The following is a 27,250-nucleotide window of genomic DNA, read 5'->3' as shown; positions in this document are numbered from 1 at the left end:
TGGGTGCGGGGCAGATGCTGTGTGGGATATGGGTGCGGGACAGATTCTGTGTGGGATATGGGTGCGGGGCAGATGCTGTGTGGGATATGGGTGCGGGGCAGATTCTGTGTGGGAAATGGGTGCGGGGCAGATGCTGTGTGGGATTACGCGGCTGTTATTATGATGCTTCTGCAAACTAACAAGACACAGTCTCCAGAACAGGAGGGGGTGGAAGATTGTGGAAGGGGTGGGGAGAAGGGGTTTAATATTTGCACTTGCGAGTTTCTGCTATTTGCAAAACATCCCTTAATCCCCAAATACCCGAGCCCAGCCTCTCACTGTGGGAGGAAATATCTCAACTGCTCATAACTGGGACTCTAACAAACAATCTAATCAGTATTATTGTGAAAACAGACAGAGGGGTGAGTATTTAAAGGCTGAAGTCTGCTTGCAGACTGTCCATGTGGCAGATAGCTCCCCAGCCTCCTGTTTGTCTTGTCCGTTTTGAGCAAGGGCACAAAGGAGGAGTGTAGGATTTGGGGGAAGGACTTTGGGGATATTTTAGGAGGGTTCAGGAATCACGTGCCCCCTCCTCTTTCTCTGTCAGCTTTTTATTCCCTGACTTCTTGGTGCCTGTTCTTTGTTTGCGAGGCGAGAGGTTGTCAGGTTAGTGTGTCTGTTCTGTGCATCCTGAAGCTGAGACTGAGAGCAGGAGGATCCCAGACACCGGTGAGTCATTTAACTGCTTCCCAGGGACTGGCAAAGCGGGGCTCAGAGGAGGGAGATTATCTTTCCTAGGGGCAGGATAAACGGGAAAATGCTGGTTCCCGGAGTGGCTCCTCTTCCCGGCTCTCCATTCTAAGAGCTGATGTGTTTTTTTGGGGCGGTCAGTTTCTGTGATTCAGGTCAATTTCAGATCAAAATCGATACACACGAACTTGTCGCTCGCGGAGAGGAAAACTTTTAAGCAAAGTTTTGCCAAGTTTGAGTCCCTTTCTCTGCATATTTTCTCTTTCCTTTTGTCTCTTTCACCTTTCTCTCTCTCTCCCCCTCCCAGCTCATGTCCATGTGAATCAGCCCCTGCCAACAAACTTGAATCAACTCCTGTCCAAACTCTCCTGCTCACCCTGGAGTTGTGATGAATTTGAGACTCGGCTGGGTGACTTTCTTGGCGGTGCCTTTGGGAAGCTGGCGGGAAGGTTTGGGGAGAGAATGTGTAAGAGGAGGAGGAGAATTCTCTGGGATGTAAAACCTGTTTTACAAATGTGCCTTTTGTCTTGGAGAGGTGAAAGAAATCGTCAGAAGGCCAGAAGTGTAGAAAGAATCCAAATTCTTCAGTCTTACTGCTTTCTCTCCCTCCTCCTCCCCTCCACAATCTGTCTGGGTCTCCCCTCATTCATTTCGTTCTGTCCTTTGTTTCATGCTTCCCCCCCCCCCCCCCCACCCCCACCCCAAAAAATATACTTTATTCAAAAAATTCTGTAAAAAAAAATTACAAAACAGTTCAAAACAGCACCGAGTTGACAATCCAGAAAGTGCAAAGGAAATCAGTTTTCTTCAATACGGGAATGAGTTGCCTCACAACCGTTCCATTGCATTTCATGCTATTTGATCCCTCTCTGGGGTTAGCACAGATTGCAATGTGGTTTGGGTGCTGCTGTTGTTGCCTTATGCACAGGTGTGGGGGCAGGGAGAGAAGAGTAACTCCAGTTACATACCTTCTCTGCTCGAAGGAGAACAATCCCAGCTTCTCCAGTCTCTCCACTTTAACTGAACTCCTCATCCCTGGTACCATTCCAGCAAATCTCCTCTGCACCCTCTCCAAGGCCCTGACATCCTCCCTCAAGTGCAGAATTGAACACAATACTCCAACTCACTGGCCTGCTTTGATGGCTGTGTTTTTTAATAATCGGGGGAGTGTGCCCTTGTTGGGACAGCAGTGCCCCTGTATGCGTGTCTGTAAATCCATCTTTCGGATGAGACGTTAAACCGAGGCCCCATCTGCTCTCTCAGATGGATGTAAATGATCCCATGGTGTTATTTCAAAGAGCAGGGGAGTTCTCCTCGATGTCCTGGCCAATATTTATTCCTTAATTGACATAATTAAAGCAGTTTACTTGGTCTAATTAAATTAAACAGTTTGAAGCGTTTGTCACCTCCAGACTCCAGCACTCTCTCATCTTGCAGCCTCCAAAACCCGGCTGTCTGATTCCCAACTCACACTAAATCCCGTTCACGCGTCACAACTCCCCCCTTCGCTGCTTGCTGACCTACATTGGCTCACTTCACAAGGGCAATTAGGGATGGGCAACAAATGCTGGACTTGCCAGCGACACTCACATCCCAAGAAGGAATAAAAAAAAGTCAGACAGCATATCCAATTTAAAATTTGCATGTTTGTGTTGAAATACTAACCCCCCCCCCCCCCCCCCCCCCCCACCACCATGGTCTCACCTTGCCCTGCCTCTGCAATCTCCTCCACCTCTACAACCCTTTGAGATCTCTTGTGCTCCTCCAATTCTAGCCTCTTCTGCATCCCCAATTTTAATCGCTCCATCATGGGCGGCCGTGCCTTCAGCTGCCTGGGCCCTAAGCTCTGGAATTCCCTCCCTAAACCTCTTCACCTCTCTCTCCTCCTTTAAGACCTACCTCAAACCTACCTCTTTGACCAAGCTTTCAGTTACCTGTCCTAATATCTCCTTACGTGCCCAATTTTTGTCTGATCATGCTCCTGTGAAACATCTTAGGATGTTGTATTAAAGGTTCTATATAAATGCAAGTTGTGATCTCCTGGAGTAGTTTGATTCCCTCAGTGGTTGGGGATGAATGGTCCTTGTATTCCCCATTAAATGGCCTGGCTTTTTATCTGGTTTCTTGCCTCTCCCAGGAGATTCCATGGCTCTGGGTGGGTAGAGAATCGGCATGGTGATGGATAGCCAATCACAATTTTATGGGACAGGCTGGAATGACAAGTGGTTCCATCTGTGTCTGTTATTTTCATATGAACTGCATTGGAACATCTGACGTCATGAAAGAGTCTAAATGGGATCGAGTTGTAAAGGTATCTGAGTACAGATGCGCAATTCACTAATTAGTGGAGACACAAATTCACAAGACCATAAATAAGCAAGCCAAGCACTGGGATTCAATTCAGAGGGATGGAATTGAAAAGTAGAGAAGTTATACTAAACTTATAGAACCTTGGTTAGATCACACTTGGAATAACTTTGCCCAGTTCTATTATAAAAGAATGCAGAGACACATGGAGAAAGCGCAAAAAGATTTACTAGGATGATACCCCAACTGAGATTCCCATCAGGAAAGGTTGAAGAGGCTGGGGGCTCTTTTCTCTAGAAAAGAGAAGGCTGAGGGGTGACCTGATAGAGGTCTTTAAAATTATGAATGGTTTGCTAGGGTAGATGTCGAGAAGATGCCTTTTCCCCCACACTATCCCCATATCCCCTTTATGTCATTGGTATTTAGAAATCTGTCAATCTCTGCTTTAAACATACTCAATGACTGAGCTTCCACAGCCCTCTGGGGTAGAGAATACCAAAGATTCACAACCCTCATCTTTTCCTCATCTCTGTCCTAAGTGGCTTCCCCCTTATTTTGAAATTATGTCCCGTGGTTCTAGACTCCCCAACCAGGGGAAGCATCTTAGCTGCATCTACCCTGTCTATCCCTTTCAGTATTTTGTAGGTTTCAATGAGATCACCTCTCATTCTTCGAAAGTCTAGAGAATACAAGCCCAGTTTCCCCAATCTCTCTTCATAGGATTGTGGTTGAAACCAGATCTAAGGGCCATAAATAAAAGATACAAATTATTACTAGTGCATAGAAAAAGGCCATTCGGCCCAACTGGTCAGTGCCAGTGTTTATGCACCACATGAACTTCCTCCCACCCCTCTTCTCACCCATCAGCATATCATTCTATTCCTTTCTCCCTCATCTGTTTATCCAGCTTCCTCTTAAATGTATCGATACTATTCACCTCAACCACTCCCTGTGGTAGCGAGTTCCACATTCTCACCACTCTCTGGGTAAAGAGGTTTCTCCTGAATTCCCCATTGGATTTATTACTGACTGTCTTATATTTATGATCCCTAGTTTTTGGCCTCGTCCACAAGTAGAAACAGCTTCTCTACGTCAACCATATCAAACCCCTTCATAATTTTGAAGACCTCTATCAGGTCAGCCCCCAGTCTTCTTTTTTTTTAAGGGAATAGAGCTCTAGCCTATCCCACAAGTAACTCCGCGTGGACTAACCAAGGAGACTTCAAGCCTGGACAGGGCTCAGCTGCGATGCCCATGCTTCACCCCTTGGCTGAATAGCCTCGGCACTTGAAAGAATTGGGCCAGGGGGGAGGAGGTATAAGCCACCTGGCGTGGAAACTCCGGCGAGAGTCCGCGGCTTCTGAAACGGAAAAGGGAGTGAAATTAGCATGGCTCATTTGTGTCTGTCCTCCAGCAACTGGAGAATAAATGGTTATTCCCCTTGTAGCCTGCAGCTTATTTGAATGTTGCACGCCGTGTGTTTTTGTGCAGGGTTATTGGGGAGCTGTACAATGATGAAGTGGTGTTAGGAAGGGATGACAGTTCCACTTGCTAATTGGCCTTTGGATTGTGGGGGGAAGGAAGCTGAATTTAACACTTCACCACAAAGCCATTGACCTGCCTTGTGCCCATCTGTGAGTTAATCCCCTCCATCTCCTGTCCCTTTTGTTTTAAATGGTCAGCGTTGCTTGTGAATCTTTAATGTCCTGCTGAATCCCTATCTCCCACTCCCTCCCTCCCTCTGACTCAGTTATTGGCACTGAGCATTCTGTGCTCTTTAGAACCTTTTCTGATAGGTTAATGGCAGAAAGATAACCAACAGTCAATAATAAAAAGGGGGAAGGATGAGTGTTGAGACTCCATGGGGAGTACATAGGTCTGGCAAATGCCTTCACTGCCTCTGTATTACACTGTGTTGGCACATATTAGTCCAGTGATTTGACCTTCCTTCTACAGTATGCTGCATGGAAGAATACAGCACAGATGGAGGCCATTCGGTCCATCGCATTTGTGCTGTCTCTTTTGAAAGAGCTGTCCAATTAGTCCCACTTCACTGCTTTTTCCCTAGAACCCTGCAATTTTTTCCCCTTCAAGTATTTATCCAATTCCCTTTTGAAAGTTACTATTGAATCTGCTTCCACCGCCCTTTCAGGCAGCGCGTTCCAGATCACAACAACTCACTGTGTAAAAAAAAAAAGTGTTTTCCAATGTCATCTCTGGTTCTTTTGCCAAACAATCTGTGTCCTCTGGTTACTGATCCTAGTGCCAGTGGAAACAGTTTTTTTGCCTATTGTGTCAACTGTGGCTCAGTGGGTAGCACTCTCATCTTTGAGTTAGAAGGTTGTATGTTCAAGATCCACTCCAGAGACTTTGAGTGCAATACTCCAGTTTGATACTCTAGTGCAGAACTGAGGGAGTGCTGCACTGTCAGAGGTGCATTCTCAAAGAAGGCATTAGATTCAACCCTGTCTGCCCTCTCAGATGGTGTAAGAGATTCTACAGCGCTATTTCAAAGAAGAGCAGGGGAGTTCTCCCCAGTGTCCTAGGCCAATGTTTATCCGTTAACAACATCACTAAAACAGATGATCTGGCCATTTACCACATTGCTGTTTGTGGGATCTTGCTGTGTGAAAATTGGATGCTGCGTTTCCTACATTACAACAGTGACTGCACTTTAAAAAAGAAGTGTTTCATTGACTGTAAAGTGCATTGGGACATCATGTAGTGGTAAATGGTGCTATATAAATACAAGTCTTTTTCTAAACTACTGAAAAGAACACTGGTTTTATATTTTATATTACTATAGCAGTCCATACCAAAATTTATAAAGGGTGGGTAACTTTGTCCACATTGGGCAAGTTGTACAGGTTATTTTCTTCACTGTGTCCATCCTGGGGTAACACATGGTTATTCCTCTGTGACTGTAGAGGGGGAGCCTAGGCAGATCTCCCACTCCTACTTGCCCCCAGGTCCCCGCTCCGCCCCTGCAGTTTCCAGGTGGGATCACAACAACACATTTAAAAAAAAAATCTTGCATTTACGTAGCAACTTTCACAACCAACGTACTCTCTCGTGTTCGTCTGTGCATGAACGATTCGTTTCAGTGTGCAGGTCCTTTAAGTGTTTTGCACGGCAACTTAAAGGGGCTGACTAGTGGGCAACCAGCTCAGGACCCTTCTGGTTGTCTCGTGGTTTAGAGGGAACATTGCTCCCAAATTCAGGGCATCCAAAAGCGTTTTGCAGCCAATGAAGTACTTCTGAAATGTAGTCACTGTTGTAATGTAGGAAATGCAGCAGCCAAATTTTCGCACAGCAAGATCCCACAAGATGTAATCGAATACTGACCAGATAATCTTTGTCTTCAGTGATGTAGAAGAAGGATAAATATTGGCCTCAGGACACTGGGGGGAAATATAGTGGCTGTGGGATCTTTTATATCCACCTGAGGGAGCAGACGGGGTCGCGGTTTAACGGTCTCGTTTGAAAGATGACACCTCAGGCAGTGCCGCTATGCTTCAATACTGCACTGGAAATGTCAGCCTGGATTACGGGGCTGAGGAGCTGGACGTCCATTAAGTCAGCTCAGCTTCTCGAGTTCCTGCACTCCAGTAACACGACACCTGTGTAACTGTGGTTAACCTGCAAACTCATTGTGTATAAAATAACCCAACAATCCCGACTTTGACCAACTTGTTTTTGATGAGACTGAGAAAGCTTTCGGCTGCCTGCAGATGATTTTCCAGCAATTTCCTTCAGATTGAAAAAGACTTATTCATAGTGTAGCTCCTCCTAGTCTAGTCCCTTGAGTAATTGGGTCTCTCATTGCCTCCCCAGGCAAGAAGTCTGTGCACAGAGTCTCCTGCCGAGGTAGGAGAACTTTTGTATCACTGCAGTTCTCTGGAAATTGGGAGTTGTATCTGTTGTCTACATGAACCTTTATCACGTCTCAGCCCAGCACAGTTGTGTTAATTGTCAGCAGTGATTCAGTACGTAGCACTCTTGCCTCTGAGTCAGAGGTTCATGGGTTTGCGACCCATTGCAGAGTCTTCAGCACATATCCGAGGCTGGCCCTCCCAGTGCAGGGGAGTGAGGGAGTGCTGCTCTGTCGGAGGTGCCATCTTTCAGATGCGATGTTGGACCGAGGGTTTGTCTCCCTTCTTGGGTGGATGTAGGGGATCCCATGGCCACTATTCAAAATAGAGCTGTGGGGGGGTGGGCTTCTCCCCAGTGTCCTGGTCAATACTTATCCCTCAAGCAACATCACTAAAAACACATTATCACATTGCTGTCTGTGGGATCTTGCTGTGTGCAAAATGGCTGCCGCGTTGCAACAGTGCCTTCATTACAGTCACCTCATTTCAGAAAGGATGTAATTGCACTAGAGAGGGTACAGAGGAGATTTACAAGGATGTTGCCAGAACTGGAAAAATGCAGCTATGAGGAAAGATTGGACAGGCTGGGGTTGTTCTCCTTGGAATAGAGAAGGCTGAGGGGAGATCTGATTGAAATGTACAAAACTGTGAGGGGCCTGAATAGAGTGGAGGTGAAGGGTCTATTCACCTGAGCAGAGAAGTCAGTGACGAGGGGGCATAGATTTAAAGTGATTGGTAGAAAATTAGAGGGGAGCTGAGGAAAATTATTTTCACTCAGAGGGTGGTAGGGTCTGGAACTCACTGCCTGAAAGGGTAGTTGAGGCAGAGACCCTCAACTCATTCAAAAGGAGTCTGGATATGCACCTCAAGTGCTGCAATCTTCAGGGCTACGGACCAAATGCTGGAAGGTGGGATTAAGCTGGGTGGCTTGTTTCTCGGCCGGCAGAGACACAATGGGCCAAGTGGCCTCTTTCTGTGCCGTAACTTTTCTAGGATTCTATGATTCATTGGCTGTAAAGTGCTTTGGGAAATCCTGAGGAACTGCATTGTGTTAATGCCCATTTGTACTTTATTTCCTTAAAGAGATTAATGCCAATTCATGCTAACAAAATCCCCTGGGTATTTGTGATGTGCATAACTAATTGATTAATTAACAGCAATTAACTAATCTTTCACCTCATTGTTGTTTATGTGGGATCTTGCTGTGTGCATAATGCCAGCTTAGAAAAGAGTACTTTATTTTAAGGCTGTGGCCACGTGGGTGGATAAGATGATGGCAAGGAATGCAAGTCTAAAAATCCCCAAATCCGCATAGTGAGGCCGCAATTGGGGTGAAATTGCATCAAGTACCAAGTTTAATGTTGTGGAGAGAGCTTCAGACAATCTGGACACTGACAGAATTGGGAAGACAGGAAGTGACTGTGAATTTGGTTTGTGAAATACATCTAGGTTCCTGGTCTGGCAACACCTCGATTTTAGCATCCTCATCCTTGTTTTCAAATCCCTCCATGTCCTCATCCCTCACTATCTCTGTAATCTCCTGCAGCCTCACAACCCTCTGAGATCTCTGCACTGCTCCAATTCCGGCCTCTTGTGCATCTCTGATTTCCATTGCTCCACCATTGGTGGTCGTACCTTCAGCTGCCTGGGCCCTCAGCTCTGGAATTCCCTCCCTGAACCTCTCCATCTCTCTATCCCTCTCTATTTTAAGACACTCCCTCAAAGCTACTTCTTTGACTATGCTTTTGGTTGCATGCCTTAATATCCCTTTATAAAAGGCAAAATACTGCAGCTGATGGAAATGTGAAATGCAGAGAACAGAGTTCTCAATTTCTGCACAGCAAAATCTCACAAACAGTATCCTAATGATGAGCAGATCATTGGTTTCTTTAGCGATGTTTTTTTAAGGGACAAATATTAGCCCAGGACACGAGGGTGAGCTCCCCTGCTCGTCTTCCAAATAGTGGCCATGGGATCTTTTGACATCCACCTGAGAGGGCAGAAGGGACCCTGGTTTGACTTCTCATCCACATGCAGTGGCTCTGACTGTGTCGCACACCCTCAGCAAGACTTTGGGAGTGTCGGCCTGGATTTCTGTGCCCATGACTCTGGAGGGGGGTTCGAACCCACAGTTTTCTGACTCAGCTGCAAGGGCACTGTCAATTTAACCACAACTGACACCTTGGTTGGTGAACAATCCAGACAACGTGAGTTCAAATCCCACCCTGGTGGTTTGAGAGTATAAATTCAATTTAAGAACGATAATTTGGAGATAAAAAGCTGGTCTCAGTAAAAGTAATCATGAAGCTGCTGGATTGCAGTAAAGACTCAATTGGTTCACTAATGTTTCTCCAGGGAAGAAACCTGCCGTCCGAGTAGGTTTGTTTTTGCTAATGGAGTGAAAGAATTTGGGGCCTCTGGCAGCAGTGGGAGTGGGTTCAGTCATTACTGCACGTGTGTGACTGAGCTTTTAGGTTATCTAGACTTCCAGACTCCAGTTAATAAGCCCAGTGTGCATTCCTGGGCACAGTACAATACTGGGTGAATTCATTTTCTTTCAGACACTGTTGTATTCTCGAGCCAGTGACTGGCAATGGCCGAATGGAAGAAAAAAATAAAGATTAAAAATAAATACAAAGAACAAACAAAGAACAAAGAACAAAGATAATTACAGCACAGGAACAGGCCCTTCGGCCCTCCAAGCCTGCGCCGATCCAGATCCTCTCTCTACACATGTCGCCTATTTTCTAAGGTTCTGTATCTCTTTTCTTCCTGCCCATTCATGTATCTGTCTAGATACATCTTAAAAGACTCCATCGTGCCCGCGTCTACCACCTCCGCTGGCAACGCGTTCCAGGTGCCCACCACCCTCTGCGTAAAGAACTTTCCACGCATATCCCCCCTAAACATTTCCCCTTTCACTTTGAACTCGTGTCCTCTCGTAATTGAAACCCCCACTCTGGGAAAAAGCCTCTTGCTGTCCACCCTGTCTATACCTCTCATGATTTTGTACACCTCAATCAGGTCCCCCCTCAACCTCCGTCTTTCTAATGAAAATAATCCTAATCTACTCAACCTCTCTTCATAGCTAGCGCCCTCCATACCAGGCAACATCCTGGTGAACCTCCTCTGCACCCTCTCCAAAGCATCCACATCCTTTTGATAATGTGGCGACCAGAACTGTACGCAGTATTCCAAATGTGGCCGAACCAAAGTCCTATACAACTGTAACATGACCTGCCAACTCTTGTACTCAATGCCCCGTCCGATGAAGGAAAGCATGCCGTATGCCTTCTTGACCACTCTATTTACCTGCGTTGCCACCTTCAGGGAACAGTGGACCTGAACACCCAAATCTCTCTGGACATCAATTTTCCCCAGGACTTTTCCATTTACTGTATAGTTCACTCTTGAATTGGATCTTCCAAAATGCATCACCTCGCATTTGCCCTGATTGAACTCCATCTGCCATTTCTCTGCCCAACTCTCCAATCTATCTATATTCTGCTGTATTCTCTGACAGTCCCCTTCACTATCTGCTACTCCACCAATCTTAGTGTCGTCTGCAAACTTGCTAATCAGACCACCTATACTTTCCTCCAAATCATTAATGTATATCACAAACAACAGTGGTCCCAGCACGGATCCCTGTGGAACACCACTGGTCACACGTCTCCATTTTGAGAAACTCCCCTCTACTGCTACTCTCTGTCTCCTGTTGCCCAGCCAGTTCTTTATCCATCTAGCTAGTACACCTTGGACCCCAAGCGCCTTCACTTTCTCCATCAGCCTGCCATGGGGAACCTTATCAAACGCCTTACTGAAGTCCATGTATATGACATTGACAGCCCTTCCCTCATCAATCAACTTTGTCACTTCCTCAAAGAATTCTATTAAGTTGGTAAGACATGACCTTCCCTGCACAAAACCATGTTGCCTATCACTGATGAGCCCATTTTCTTCCAAATGGGAATAGATCCTATCCCTCAGTATCTTCTCCAGCAGCTTCCCTACCACTGACGTCAGGCTCACCGGTCTATAATTACCTGGATTATCCCTGCTACCCTTCTTAAACAAGGGGACAACATTAGCAATTCTCCAGTCCTCCGGGACCTCACCCGTGTTTAAGGATGCTGCAAAGATATCTGTTAAGGCCCCAGCTATTTCCTCTCTTGCTTCCCTCAGTAACCTGGGATAGATCCCATCCGGACCTGGGGACTTGTCCACCTTAATGCCCTTTAGAATACCCAACACTTCCTCCCTCCTTATGCCGACTTGACCTAGAGTAATCAAACATCTGTTCCTAACCTCAACATCCGTCATGTCCCTCTCCTCGGTGAATACCGATGCAAAGTACTCGTTTAGAATCTCACCCATTTTCTCTGAGTCCAAGCATAACATTCCTCCTTTGTCCTTTAGTGGGCCAATCCTTTCTCTAGTTACCCTCTTTCTCCTTATATATGAATAAAAGGCTTTGGGATTTTCCTTAACCCTGTTTGCTAAAGATATTTCATGACCCCTTTTAGCCCTCTTAATTCCTCGTTTCAGATTTGTCCTACATTCCCGATATTCTTTCAAAGCTTCGTCTTTCATCAGCCGCCTACACCTTATGTATGCTTCCTTTTTCCTCTTAGCTAGTCTCACAATTTCACCTGTCATCCATGGTTCCCTAATCTTGCCATTTCTATCCCTCATTTTCACAGGAACATGTCTCTCCTGCACGCTAATCAACCTCTCTTTAAAAGCCTCCCACATATCACATGTGGATTTACCTTCAAACAGCTGCTCCCAATCTACATTTCCCAGCTCCTGCCGAATTTTGGTATAGTTGGCCTTCCCCCAATTTAGCACTCTTCCTTTAGGACCACTCTCGTCTTTGTCCATGAGTATTTTAAAGCTTACGGAATTGTGATCACTATTCCCAAAGTAGTCCCCTACTGAAACTTCAACAACCTGGCCGGGCTCATTCCCCAACACCAGGTCCAGTATGGCCCCTTCCCGAGTTGGACTATTTACATACTGCTCTAGAAAACCTTCCTGGATGCTCCTTACAAATTCTGCTCCATCTGGACCTCTAACACTAAGCGAATCCCAGTCAATGTTGGGAAAATTAAAATCTCCTATCACCACCACCCTGTTGCTCCTACATCTTTCCATAATCTGTTTACATATTTGTACCTCTATCTCACGCTCGCTGTTGGGAGGCCTGTAGTACAGCCCCAACATTGTTACCGCACCCTTCCTATTTCTGAGTTCTGTCCATATTGCCTCACTGCTCGAGTCCTCCATAGTGCCCTCCTTCAGCACAGCTGTGATATCCTCTTTGACCAGTAATGCAACTCCTCCACCCCTTTTACCTCCCTCTCTATCCCGCCTGAAGCATCGATATCCTGGGATATTTAGTTGCCAATCATGCCCTTCCCTCAACCAAGTCTCAGTAATAGCAATAACATCATACTCCCAGGTACTAATCCAAGCCCTAAGTTCATCTGCCTTACCTACTACACTTCTTGCATTAAAACAAATGCACCTCAGACCACCAGTCCCTTTATATTCATCATCTGCTCCCTGCCTGTTCTTCCCCTTAGTCACACTGACTTCATTATCTAGTTCCTTACAGGCTTTTGTTACTACCTCCTTACTGTCAACTGACCTAAATTGGTTCCCATCCCCCTGCCACATTAGTTTAAACCCTCCCCAACAGCGTTAGCAAAAGCACCTCCAAGGACATTGGTTCCAGTCCGGCCCAGGTGTAGACCGTCCAATTTGTAATAGTCCCACCTCCCCCAGAACCGGTCCCAATGTCCCAAAAATCTGAACCCCTCCTTCCTGCACCATCTCTCAAGCCACGCATTCATCCTGACTATTCTTTCATTTCTACTCTGACTAGCACGTGGCACTGGTAGCAATCCTGAGATTACTACCTCTGAGGTCCTACTTTTTAACTTAGCTCCTAACTCCCTAAACTCTGCTTGTAGGACCTCATCCCGTTTTTTACCTATATCATTAGTGCCTATGTGCACAATGACAACTGGCTGTTCACCCTCCCCCTTTAGAATGTTCTGCAGCCGATCTGAGACATCCCTGACCCGTGCACCTGGGAGGCAACATACCATTCGGGAGCCTCGTTTTCGACCACAGAACCGCCTATCTACTCCCCTTACAATCGAATCCCCTACGACTATAGCCCTTCCACTCTTTTTCCCGCCCTTCTGAGCAGCAGAGCCAGCCACGGTGCCATGGACCTGGCTACTGCTGCCTTCCCCTGGTGAGCCATCTCCCTCAACAGTATCCAAAACGGTATACTTGTTTTGGAGGGAGATGACCGCAGGGGACTCCTGCGCTGCCCTCCTGCTCTTTCTCTGCCTTTTGGTCACCCATTCCCTTTCTCCCTCAGCAATCCTAATCTGCGGTGTGACCAATTCGCTAAACGTGCTATCCACGACCTCCTCAGCATCGCGCATGCTCCAAAGTGAGTCCATCCGCAGCTCGAGAGCCGTCATGCGGTCTAACAAGAGCTGCAGTTGGACACACTTCCTGCACGTGAAGGAGTCAGGGACATCAGCCGTGTCCCTGAGCTCCCACATTGAGCAAGAGGAGCATGACACGGGTCTGAGATCTCCTGCCATTTTTAATCTTAAGCTTAACTTAGTTAAATGAAAAAGGAACGAAAAGTTTTTACCAATCACAATAAAACCAGAGAAATCGAAAAAGCCTTACCTTATAAACACCCCACCGAGTCCTTTTTTTTTGGTTAGAGGAGGAGGGCGGGTGGGAGACACTACAAGTGTGGTGTCTCGGGTTCAGAAACCGCCCAAATATATAGTGTTTTACTTACCCAGCAGCCCCCTGGCCTCCACCGAAAAACAAAAGGAAATTAAATTTACTTTCAAACTGACCTTCCCAGCTGCTCACTCTCTCACTCACTGCTCCCGAAAAAGCTGCTGCAATACGACTAGTAACGTGTTGTGTGCAAAACAGAATGTTTCTTTGCGTCTTGCAAAGTTCGAATTGTGTGAGGTTGTCTTTCACTCTGTGCTATCTACCCACTCTGATGCAACATGCATGGTTAATGCAGCTTGTGCAGGATATTTACAAATGTCACTTGTCAGGTTTGGGCAGATGGCAATAAATTAGGAGGGAGAACAAGGCCAACAAAACTTGCTATTTTAATAATGACGAGAGTGAATATGACTTTCCCTGTTTCCTGCTGACTGGGTTGCCCCGGGGTGGGGAGGGAGAGAGAGAGTCAGAATCTCAGATTACATTACACACGCAGCAAGAACCTCAATTCTCAGGGCTCTGTACTGAGGAGCTGAGGCCAACAAACCACTTTCTTTCCATAGTTAATTATTCAGATCCTTCTGTCACTATCGATAAATGTGAATTCAGAGGAATGTTTGGATAACTTGTTTTTGAAAGTAAGGATGGTGGAGTGGTCCCGGGGAGTGTGTCAGTATTTACAGAGGGTCCCGGGGAGTGTGTCAGTATTTACAGGGGGTCCCCGGGAGTGTGTCAGTATTTACAGGGGGTCCCGGGGAGAGTGTCAGTATTTACAGGGGGTCCCGGGGAGTGTGTCAGTATTTACAGAGGGTCCCGGGGAGTGTGTCAGTATTTACAGGGGGTCCCGGGGAGTGTGTCAGTATTTACAGGGGGTCCTCGGGAGTGTGTCAGTATTTACAGGGGGTCCCGGGGAGTGTGTCAGTATTTACAGGGGGTCCCGGGGAGTGTGTCAGTATTTACAGGGGGCCCCGGGGAGTGTGTCAGTATTTACAGGGGGTCCCTGGGAGTGTGTCAGTATTTACAGGGGGTCCCCGGGAGTGTGTCAGTATTTACAGGGGGTCTCAGGGGAGTGTGTCAGTATTTACTGGGGGTCCCCGGGAGTGTGTCAGTATTTACAGGGGGTCCCCGGGAGTGTGTCAGTATTTACTGGGGGTCCCGGGGAGTGTGTCAGTATTTACAGGGAGTCCCCGGGAGTGTGTCAGTATTTACAGGGGGTCCCGGTGAGTGTGTCAGTATTTACAGAGGGTCCCGGGGAGTGTGTCAGTATTTACGGGGGGGCCCCGGGGGAGTGTGTCAGTATTTACAGGGGGTCCCGGGGAGTGTGTCAGTATTTACAGGGGGTCCCGGGGAGTGTGTCAGTATTTACAGGGGGTCCCCGGGGGAGTGTGTCAGTATTTACAGGGGGTCCCCGGGAGTGTGTCAGTATTTACAGGGGGTCCCCGGGAGTGTGTCAGTATTTACAGGGGGTCCCCGGGAGTGTGTCAGTATTTACAGGGGGTCCCCGGGAGTGTGTCAGTATTTACAGGGGGTCTCTGGGAGTCTGTCAGTATTTACAGGGGGTCTCAGGGGAGTGTGTCAGTATTTACTGGGGGTCCCCGGGAGTGTGTCAGTATTTACAGGGGGTCCCCGGGAGTGTGTCAGTATTTACTGGGGGTCCCCGGGAGTGTGTCAGTATTTACAGGGGGTCCCTGGGAGTGTGTCAGTATTTACAGAGGGTCCCGGGGAGTGTGTCAGTATTTACAGGGGGTCCCCGGGAGTGTGTCAGTATTTACAGGGGGTCTCTGGGAGTCTGTCAGTATTTACAGGGGGTCTCAGCGGAGTGTGTCAGTATTTACTGGGGGTCCCCGGGAGTGTGTCAGTATTTACAGGGGGTCCCCGGGAGTGTGTCAGTATTTACAGGGGGGCCCCGGGTGTGTGTCAGTATTTACAGGGGGGCCCCGGGGGAGTGTGTCAGTATTTACAGGGGGTCCCCGGGAGTGTGTCAGTATTTACAGGGGGTCCCCGGGAGTGTGTCAGTATTTACAGGGGGGCCCCGGGTGTGTGTCAGTATTTACAGGGGGGCCCCAGGGGAGTGTGTCAGTATTTACAGGGGGGCCCCGGGGGAGTGTGTCAGTATTTACAGGGGGTCCCTGGGAGTGTGTCAGTATTTACAGGGGGGCCCCGGGGGAGTGTGTCAGTATTTACAGGGGGGCCCCGGGGGAGTGTGTCAGTATTTACAGGGGGGCCCCGGGGGAGCGTGTCAGTATTTACAGGGGGTCCCTGGGAGTGTGTCAGTATTTACAGGGGGGCCCCGGGGGAGTGTGTCAGTATTTACAGGGGGGCCCCGGGGGAGTGTGTCAGTATTTACAGGGGTCCCCGGGAGTATGTCAGGTTTTACAGAGTGACCCCAGGAGTGTGTCAGTATTTACATGGTGTTCCCAAGAGTAGTTTGGTATTGATTCCGAATTACCCCTCTGCTGAACACACTGCATGTCTGTCTGTGAGTGTACGACCCAGTTAAACCTCATCCAGGTGAGACTTGGCACTGCTAGTGGGTAACCTCCTAGCATAGATGGCAGCTCTCTGTTTGGTCTCCTCCGTCTTGTCCTGAAATTGGAGCCGTTGTATTTTTGATTGATTTACTTTATTCCTCGTTCGCTCTTGAGCTGGATTTAACAACTCAGATCTCTTTGCAAGGGCATTGCTGGCTGGTTCCTCGTTGCATTGACAGTCACAGTGTGATACTGAGGGAGTTCTGCACTACTGAAGGTGCTGTTTGTCAGAGAAGCTGTTATATCCAGGCATGAATAATCCTAAAATACTATTTTGAAGCAGAGCAGGGGAGTTCCCCCCGGTGTCCTGGCCAATAATTATCCCTCAATCAACATCACTAAAAAAAAATGTATTTGATTGTTATCACATTGCTGTTTGTGGGATCTTGCTGTGTGAAAATTGACTATATTGTTCCCTACACGAGGTAATGAGCTGGAACTCACTGCCTACAAAGTTGGTGGAAGCAAAGACAATCAAAGATTTCAAAAGGAAATTGGATGGGCACTTGAGGGAAATAGACTCGCAGGGCTACGGGGATAGAGCGGGGGAGTGGGGCTGATTGGATTGCTTTACAGAGAATTGGCAAGGTCTCGATGGGCTGAAAGGCCTTCTTCTGACTCTATGACAGGGGTCTGCATCCTGAGGCTCATTAAGGCCACATGTGCAGCTCACGACCTTGATCGATCGAACCCATTTTAATGGTAATTAAATGGCTTATTTTGTTTTTTTAAACTTTTATTAATATTATAGTTGTGCAAAAGTATCATTCAATTAACAATTTAAAAAAAGCCTTTCCAATGATGTTTTTCATTATTATTGACATGTGAGTGACAGTATTGTGGCTCTTAAGATATTGCGGTTTTGACTAAATTTTAAAAATTGACTCTTCTTGTTACTGTAGTTGCCAACTCCTGCTCTATGACATCACTACAGTGACTACACTTTCAAAAAGTATTTCATTGGTTATAAAGCGCTTTGGGATGTTCTGAGGTCACGAAAGGCACGATAGGAATGCATGTCTCTATCAGTGATGTTGATTAACACATTAACAGATACCTGTGCAGTAAAAATCCCACCCAAACAAAACAGGCTCAGAAAGAGACTTGTGGCTGAAATAAAAAGGGTAAACTTCTGCAAAGTTTAGTGGTAGATTAGAAGATTGGACAGATTTAAAAAACCAGCAAAGAATGACTAAAAATAAAAATAAGGAAGGCAAAATTAGAGTATGAGAGGAAGCTAGCTAGAATGTAAAAACAGATAGTAAGAGTTTCGACAAGTATTTAAAAAGGAACAGAGTAACTCAAGTGAGCGCTGGTCCTTTAGAGAGAGAGTGAGTGAGTCTGGGGTATTAATAATGGGTAACAAGGAACTGGAAGAAGTATTGAACAGGTATTTTGTATCGGTCTTCACTGCTGAAGACGCAAAAAAACATCCTAAGAATACTTCAAAAAAACAAGAAGTAAAAGAGAGGGAAGAATCCATCTGCCACAGTTTTGCCCACTCACCTGGTCTGTTGTTGGTCGGCACAGACTCGGTGGGCCAAAGGGCCTGTTTCAGTTCTGTATCTCTATGACTATGAAGAACTTAAAATGATCACAATCACCAGGGAAAAGGTACTGGGAAAACTATTAGATCTAAAGGCTGACAAGTCCCCAGGACTTATGGCTTGCATTCTAGGGTCTTAAAAGAAGTTGAAAATGGAAATATTGTCATTGATAATGGGGAAATGGCAGACATGTTGAACAATTACTTTGAACAAAGAACAAAGAAAATTACAGCACAGGAACAGGCCCTTCGGCCCTCCAAGCCTGCGCCGATCCAGATCCTCTATCTAAACCTGTTGCCTATTTTCTAAGGGTCTGTATCTCTTTGCTTCCTGCCCATTCATGTATCTGTCTAGATACATCTTAAAAGACGCTATCGTGCCCGCGTCTACCACCTCCGCTGGCAACGCGTTCCAGGCACCCACCACCCTCTGCGTAAAGAACTTTCCACGCATATCCCCCCTAAACTTTTCCCCTTTCAGTATTTACAGTTGAAAAGGAGGATAACTTGCTGGAAGTCCCGAAAAAATTAATAGCCGTTCGGGGACAGGGACTGAATACAATTAACGTAAGTAAATCATCAGTAACAAGGAAATTAATGGAAGTGAGAAATCCCCAGGACTTGACGGTTTCCATCCGAGGGTGTTAAAGGAAGTAGGGGAGCACATTGTAGATGCCCTAACTATAGTCTTTCAGATTTCCCTAGATTCAGGAGTGGTCCCTCTGGATTGAAAAGTTGCACATGTCACTCCACTTTTTAAGAAGGGTGAAAGGGGGAACCAAGGAAATTACAGACCAGTTAGCCTGACATCTGTGGTGGGCAGGTTGGTGGAGTCTATAATCAAGGATAGGGTGACTGAACACCTAGAAAAATTTCAGTTAGTCAGGGACAGCCAGCATGGATTCGTGATGGGAAGGTCATGCCTGACAAATCTCATTGAATTTTTTGAAGAGGTGACTAAGGTAGCGGACAGGGGAATGTCTATGGATGTTATTTATATGGATTTCCAGAAGGCATTTGATAAAGTCCCACATGAGACTGTTAACTAAGGTAGAAGCCCATGGAGTTGAGGACAAATTATTGACATGGTTAGAAAGTTGGTTGAGTGGTAGGCGACAGAGAGTGGGGATAATGGGTAAGTACTCCGATTGGCAGGATGTGACTAGTGGTGTCCCACAGGGATCTGTGTTGGGGCCTCAATTATTCACATTATTCATTAACGAATTGGATGATGGCATAGTAAGTCATGTATCCAAATTTGCTGATGATATAAAGTTAGGCGGCATTGTAGACAGTCTAGATGATAGCATAAAATTGCAAAGAGAAATTGACAGACTAGGTGAGTGGGCAAAACTGTGGCAGATGGATTTCAATGCGGGCAAGTGTGAGGTTATCCATTTTGGACCAAAAAAGGATCGAGCAGGGTACTTTCTAAATGGGAAGAGGTTAAGTACAGTGGATGTCCAAAGAGACTTGGGGGTTCAGGTGCATAGATCTTTAAAATGCCACGAGCAAGGTGGCACAGTGGCGCAGTGGTTAGCACCACGGCTTCACAGCTCCAGCGACCCGGGTTCAATTCTGGGTACTGCCTGTGTGGAGTTTGCAAGTTCTCCCTGTGTCTGCGTGGGTTTTCTCCGGGTGCTCAGGTTTCCTCCCACAAGCCAAAAGACTTGCAGGTTGGTAGGTAAATTGGCCATTATAAATTGCCCCTAGTTTAGGTAGGTGGTAGGGGAATATAGGGACAGGTGGGGATGTGGTAGGAATATGGGATTAGTGTAGGATTAGTATAAATGGGTGGTTGATGGTCGGCACAGACTCGGTGGGCCGAAGGGCCTGTTTCAGTGCTGTATCTCTAAACTAAACTAAACAAGTACAGACAATAATCAAAAAGGCTAATGGAATGCTAGCCTTTATATCTAGAGGATTGGAGTATAAAGACACAGAGGTTATGCTGCAGCTGTACAAAACCCTGGTTAGACCCCACTTGGAGTACTGTGAGCAGTTCTGGGCATCACACCTTAGGAAGGATATATTGGCCTTGGAGGGAGTGCAACAGGTTTATAAGAATGATATCTGGACTACAGGGGTTAAGTTACGAGGAGAGATTACACAAATTAGGCCTGTTTTCGCTAGAATTTAGAAGGTTAAGGGGCGATCTGATCGAAGTCTTCAAGATATTAACAGGAAAAGACAGGCTAGATAAAGATAAACTATTCCCGCTGGTTGGAGATTCTAAAACTAGGGGGCATAGTCTAAAAATTAGGACCAGACCGTTCAGGAGAGATGTTCGGAAGCACTTCTTCACGCAAAGGGTGGTAGAGGTTTGGAACTCTCTCCCACAAACAGCAGTTGAAGCTAGAACAGTTGTTAATTTTAAATCTGTGATGGATAGATTTTTGTTAAGCAAAGATATTAAGGGATATGGGCCAAAGGCAAGTATATGGAGTTAGGCCACGGATCAGCCATGATCGCATTGAATGGCGAGATAGGCTCGAGGGGCTTAATGGCCTACTCCTGTTCCTGTCTTCCTATGTTCCTATGTCCAATGGCTGCAGAGATAGTAGATGCATTAGTTGTCATCTTCCCAAATTCCCTAGATTTCTGGAAGGTTCCACCGGATTGGAAAATAGCTAATGTAACACCTCTATTCAAAAAAGGAGGGAGACAGAAAGCAAGAAACTACAGGCCGGTTAGCCTAACATCTGTCATAGGGAAAAATGCTAGAATCCATTATTAAGGAGGTTATAGCAGGGCATTTAGAAAATCGTAATGCGATCAGGCAGAGTCAACATGGTTTTGTGAAAGGGAAATCGTGTTTGACTAATTTATTAGAGTTCTTTGAGGAAGTAACAAGCAAAGTGGATAAAGGCTGTGGTGTACTTCGATTTGCAAATGGCATTCAATAAGGTGTGACATCAAAAGTTACTACACAAAATAAGAGTTCATGGTGTAGGGGGTAACATATTAGCATGGCTAGAGGACTGGTTAGCTGACAGCAAGCAGAGAGTAGGGATAAATAGGTCATTTTCAAGTTTGCAGGATGTGACTAGTGGAGTGTCACAGGGATCAGTGCCGAGGCTGTGACTATTTACAATGACTTGGATGAAGATATGATAGTTAAAATTGGTGATGCCACAAAGATAGGTAGGAAGATAAGTTGTCTAGAGGACATAGAGTGTACAAAGGGATATCGATAGGTTAAATGAGTGGACAAAAAATTGGCAGATGGAGCATAACGTGGGAAAATGTGACCATGTCCATTTTTGGCAGAAAGAATAGAAAAACAGAATATTATTTAAATGGAGAGTGTTTGCAGAACTCAGTGGTACAGAGGGATCTGGGTGTCCTGATACATGAATCACAAAAAGGTGGTATGCAGCAAGTGATTCAGAAGGTTGCTGTTTATTGCAAAGGAGTAGAATATAAAAGTAAGGAAGTGTTGCTACAGCTGTACAGAGACCACATCTGGAGTACTGTGTACGGTTTTGTCCTCCTTACTTAAGAAAGGATAAAATTACATTAAAAGCAGTTCAGAGAAGGTTCACTTGATCTGATTCCTGGGATAAGAGGGTTATCTATGAGGAACGGTTGAACAGGTTGGGCCTGTATCCATTGGAGTTTAGAAGAATGGGAGGTTATTGAAACATATAAGATCCTGAGGGGACTTGAAAGGGTGGATGTTGAAAGGATGTTTCCTCTTGTGGCAGAGACTTAAACGAGGGGGCACAGTTTAAAAATAAGGGCACTCCCATTTAAGACAGAGATGAGGAGAAATTTTTTCTCTCAGAAGGTCGTTTGTGGAATTCACTTCCTCAGAGAGCAGTAGAGGCTGGGTCATTGAATATATTCAAGGCTGAGTTAGATTCTTGATAGTCAAGGGAGTCAAGCATTATGGGGGGCAGACAGGAAAGTGGAGTTGAGGCCACATTCAGATCAGCCATTGTCCTTAACGAAAGACAGAGCAGGTTCGAGGGGCCGAATAGCCGACTCCTGCTCCTAGTTCGTACGTTTGTATGTTCGCATGTTACCAGACAAAATTTGACACCAAGCCATGCGAGAAGATATTAGGACAGGTGACTAAAAGCTTGGTCAAAGAGGTAGGTTTTAAGGAGTGTCTTAAAGGAGGAGAGAGATGACAGACAGAGAGATTTAGGGAGGGAATTCCAGAGCTTAGGGCCCAGGCAGCTGAAGGCACGGCTGCTAATGGTGGAGCGATTAAAATCGGAGTTGCTCAAGAGGCCATAATTGGAGAAGCACTGTTAATAAAGCATATGTGCTCCATGTTGTTCTCTTTAGAACAAAGGAGATTGAGGGGGAAATTTAATAGATTATGACAGGCTTAGATAAGTTAGACAAGGGAAAACTATTCCCATTAACTAATGATACAAGTACTAGGGGACACAGCTTGAAGGTTTTGGGCAAAAGATGCAGGGGGAATGTGAGGAAGTACCTTTTTACACAGTGGGTGGTAATGACGTGGAACTTGCTGCCCACAAGGGTGGTGGAAGCGGAGACAATCAATGACTTCAAGAGGAGGTTGGATGGTGACTTGAAGGAACTAGACTTGCAGGGCTACGGGGATCAAGCAGGGGAGTGGGACTGACTGACTAGCTCCGTGGAGAGCTAGCATGGACTCGATGGGCCAAATGGCCTCCTTCTGTGCCATATATAATTTTATGACTCTAAGCTTTATAAATATAGGCATAGAATACAAAAGCCATGAAGTTATGCTAAACCTTTATAAAATATCAGTTTGGCCCCAGTCTTATTTTATTATTTGTTCGGGGGATGTGAGCATCAGTGGCTGGACCAGCATTTATTGCCCATCCCTAATTGCCCCTGCTGGAGTGTGGAGTCCAATTCTGAAGAACTTACTTTAGGAAAGATAGGAAGGCTTTGGAGCGGGTACAGAAGAGATTTACTGGAATGGTTCCTGGTTTGAGGAATTAACGGTTATGTAGAGAGACTGGAGAAGCTGGGGTTGTTTAACTCCTTAGAGCAGGGAAGGCTCGGAGGAGATCTGAGAGAGGTGTTTACAATCATGAAGGGTTTAAATAAGGTAAATAAAGAAAAACTGATCCAATTGCTGATGGATTGATGACCAGAGGGCACATATTTAAGATAATTGGCAAAAGAATCAGAGGCAACTTTTTTATGCAACAAGTGGTTAGGATCTGGAACGGCGGTGGAAACAGATTCAATAGTAACCTTCAAAAGGGAAGGATAAATACTTTAAGGAGAAAAAATTTCAGGGATATGGTAAAGACTGGGGGAGTGGGACTAACTGGACTGTTCTTCGAAAGCCCCAGCACTGTCTCGATGGGCTGAATGGCCTCCTTCTGTGCTGTACAATTCTATGATTCTATAATCTGAATCCCAGTCTAGGCAACCTGACTGCATCATTTAACCCTCTAAACCCTGGTATCATTCTTGTGAATCAACACTGTGTCCTGTTTAAGGCCCATATATCCCTCGGCAGTGCGGGGCCTGTCTCTCTTCCTTCCTTCCCCCCCACCCCCCAACCACCACCCCGGGGGGGACTAAAAGTCAGGCCACAGCACTTTGTTTGAAGATAACTTTGCACCAGCACTGTTGTGCTTTGAATTCTGGAAGAGGACAAGCTTGTACTGATCATTTTGCTACAGCTAGTTCCCTCATCCTGGCAATAGTCAGATACATGTAGCTTTTTATTGCTTTCATGGGGTAAATGAAGATTCCACATCCCCTTCAGGTAAAGACCAACATTTAAGGAGACTTGGCGGTCCAGCTACATAGATCATTAACGTATCCTGAACAGGTCCGGAAAATTATCAAAAAGGCTAATGGAATGCTGACCTTTACAACCAGAGGACTAGAATACAAGGGGGTAGAAGTCCTGCTTCAGTTATACAAAGCCCTGCTTAGACCACACCTGGAGTTACTGGGAGCAGTTCTGGGCGCCACACCTTAGGAAGGATATATTGGCCTTGGAGAGAGTGCAGTGGAGATTTGCTGGAATGATACCTGGATTCCCAAGGGTTAATTTACAATAAGGGATTGCACAAACTAGGATAAAAACAGAAAATTCTGTAAATGCTCAATAGGTCAGCGAACATCTGTGGAGAAAGAAACAGAGTTAATGTTTCAGGTCTGTGAACTTTCATTAGAACCCCAAAAGAGGGTTGAATTCCCTGGAATTTAGAGGGTTAATGGGTGATGTGATCCAAGTTTTCGAGGTATTAACAGGAACAGATAGGGTAGATCAGGATTGTCCAACATATGGCCCACGGGCCAGAACCCGACTGCCAAGGGTTTCCAATCTGCCCGTGACTCATCTCTGACAGCTTCCCTGTATGTCAGGCGGTGAGGGTAGGTGAGACCTGTGTCTGATGGGGGGGATCCCCTGTCTGTGATTTGTCAGTCCCTGTGACTGACAGGGGCTGCCTGGGCAGCGTTAGCGCTGATTGGTGGAATGCAACGCTGACGCCCTGGGATTGGCCATCCTTGCTGCTTTCGCGTGGTTCAGTAAATGTCCTGTATCCTGCACACTGGGCAGCTTCCTGCCAACTTAAATAAATCAGGCATGGTAATTATCTGGTAGTGGGAATGGCTGCTGCGGGGAACACGGAGCAGGGAGCGAAAAGCACGGAGCGGGGAACACGGAGTGTGGGAGACACAGAGACGGTGGGGGGGGGGGGGAAGGAAGAGAGACAGAGAGGGGGGAGAGAGCAAAGGAGGAAGAGAGACAGAGTGACACAGAGAGAGAGGGAGGAGAGAGATCAAGATCTCTCCTGACAGATGGACATCTATCCAGAATACTCTGCCTTGCTACATCAAGTGTGTGGGCAGAGATTGACTACTTATGCAAGCAAAAACAATGCCAGCTATGTCACTGATCAATTTTCAATATAGTGATGAGAAAGTAAGTCAATAAAGTAGTCTGTTCATTTAAAGCTTCTTCGCAAAAATGTACATTTGTTGTTGTTTTAATAGTAGGATAAATTTTTAATGCCTTTACCTTTCTTCTGGGCAAGAGGGTAACCAGGGAAAGGGTTGGCCCACTCAAGGACAGAGAAGGGAGCCAGAGGAAGTGGGCGAGGTACTAAATGAGTACTTTGCATCAGTATTCACCAAAGAGAAGGACTTGGTGGATGATGAGCCTAGGGAAGGGAGTGTAGATAGTCTCAGTCACCTCATTATTAAAAAGGAGGAGGTGTTGGGTGTCTTGCAAAGCATTAAGGTAGATAAGTCCCCAGGGCCTGATGGGATCTACCCCAGAATACTGAGGGAGGCAAGGGAAGAAATTGCTGGAGCCTTGACAGAAATCTTTGCATCCTCATTGGCTACTGGTGAGGTCGCGGAGGACTGGAGAATAGCCAATGTTGTTCCTTTGTTTAAGAAGGGTAGCAAATATAATCCAGGAAATTATAGGCCGGTGAGTTTACGTCAGTGGTAGGGAAATTATTAGAGAGGATTCTTCGGGACAGGATTTACTCCCATTTGGAAACAAATGGACTTATTAACGAGAGGCAGCATGGTTTTGTGAAGGGGAGGTCGTGTCTCACTAATTTGAATGAGTTTTTTGAGGAAGTGACGAAGAGGATTGATGAAGGAAGGGCAGTGGATGTTATCTATATGGACTTCAGTAAAGCCTTTGACAAGGTCCCTCATGGCAGACTGGTACAAAAGGTGAAGTCACATGGGATCAGAGGGGAGCTGGCAAGATGGATACAGAACTGGCTTGGTCATAGAAGACAGAGGGTAGCAGTGGAAGGGTGTTTTTCTGAATGGAGGGCTGTGACTAGTGGTGTTCCGCAGGGATCAGTGCTGGGACCTTTGCTGTTCGTAGTATATATAAATGATTTGGAGGAAAATGTAGCTGGTCTGAGTAGTAAGTTTGCGGACGACACAAAGGTTGGTGGAGTTGCGGATAATGATGAGGATTGTCAGAGGATACAGCAGGATATAGATCGGTTGGAGACTTGGGCGGAAAAATGGCAGATGGAGTTTAATCCGGACAAATGTGAGGTAATGCATTTTGGAAGGTCTAATGCAGGTGGGAAGTATACAGTAAATGGCAGAACCCTTAGGAGTATTGACAGGCAGAGAGATCTGGGCGTACAGGTCCACAGGTCACTGAAAGTGGCAACGCAGGTGGATAAGGTAGTCAAGAAGGCATACGGCATGCTTGCCTTCATCGGTCGGGGCATAGAGTATAAAAATTGGCAAGTCATGCTGCAGCTGTACAGAACTTTAGTTAGGCCGCACTTAGAATATTGCGTGCAATTCTAGTCGCCACACTACCAGAAGGATGTGGAGGCTTTGGAGAGGGTACAGAAGAGGTTTACCAGGATATTGCCTGGTCTGCAGTGCATTAGCTATGAGGAGAGGTTGGATAAACTCGGATTGTTTTCACTGGAACGACGGAGGTGGAGGGGCGAATTGATAGAGGTTTACAAAGTTATGAGCGGCATGGAGAGAGTGGATAGTCAGAAGCTTTTTCCCAGGGTGGAAGAGTCAGTTACTAGGGGACATAGGTTTAAGGTGCGAGGGGCAAAGTTTAGAGGGGGTGTGCGAGGCAAGTTCTTTACACAGAGGGTGGTGAGTGCCAGGAGCTTGCTGCCGGGGGAGGTGGTGGAAACAGGTACGATAATGACGTTTAAGAGGCATCTTGACAAATACATGAATAGGATGGGAATAGAGGGATACGGACCCCGGAAGTGCAGAAGGTTTTAGTTTAGGCAGGCATCAAGATTGACGCAGGCTTGGAGGGCCGAATGGTCTGTTCCTGTGCTGTACTGTTCTTTGTTCTTTGTTTGTTCTTTGAAATTTGCTCACCAGCCCCCTGTGAAGGGCAAAAATTATAATGTGCCCCCCCCTCCCCCCCCCATGCGGAAAGGTTGGACACCCCTGGGTCGATAGAGAAAATCTATTTCCTCTGGGTGGGGAGTCTAGGACTAGGGGGCATAGTCTAAAAGTTAGAGCCAGAGCTTTGAGGGGTGAAATTGAGTAGAAGTTTGGAACTCTCTTCCACAAACAACAATTGGAAAATTGCAATTTGAAAACTGTGTTCATATTGCAAGCAGTGTGGAGATACGAGTTTGGTGAGTGGAGATTTTAAGTGTTGTTATCTTTCTAAAAATCTTGTCTGCAGTTAGCATTTAACTGGGATTTACCCTCTAGATAAAGTAGAGTTAAGAAAGTAAAGTAAGTTTCTTCCAGTCTTAGGCAGGGATTAACAGGCTCTACTGCAGAGTGGCTGACCAGTCCAATCTGGTTGCTGAAGTTTCAGCTTCAAGAAGTATAAATACAGAGGTCTCGGTGCAGCCTGTAAATGGTGTGCAGATTGCAAGCAGAGTGTGAAGATACGAGTCTGGTGAGTGGCAAGTTTGGTGAAGGGGAGGAGGTGCTCCTTTTTTCTACTTTTTCACCCTCGAGTATTTGGTTCTTGCTTTGGTGCAGTGGAAGGAGCTGTTGGTAAGTAGCTGGTAAGTTATTCTACT

General features: G+C 46.2%; 1 protein-coding gene across 1 annotated transcript in view; it reads left to right on the top strand.

Annotated features, from left to right (window-relative positions):
• Positions 1–631: 631 nt before the first annotated feature.
• LOC137371843 (gap junction gamma-1 protein-like) overlaps positions 632–27,250 on the top strand; it is a 55,266-nt gene continuing 28,647 nt past the window's right edge. Inside the window, exon 1 of the mRNA XM_068034784.1 lies at positions 632–708. The gene's annotated coding sequence lies outside the window, so the exon portion shown is untranslated. The remainder of the gene's footprint in view (positions 709–27,250) is intronic.

Source organism: Heterodontus francisci, chromosome 7 (genome assembly GCF_036365525.1).
Source record: "Heterodontus francisci isolate sHetFra1 chromosome 7, sHetFra1.hap1, whole genome shotgun sequence".
Lineage (NCBI taxonomy): Eukaryota > Metazoa > Chordata > Chondrichthyes > Heterodontiformes > Heterodontidae > Heterodontus > Heterodontus francisci.
Note: the sequence above shows the minus strand (reverse complement) of the source record. Positions and strands in the feature narration are given on the sequence as shown.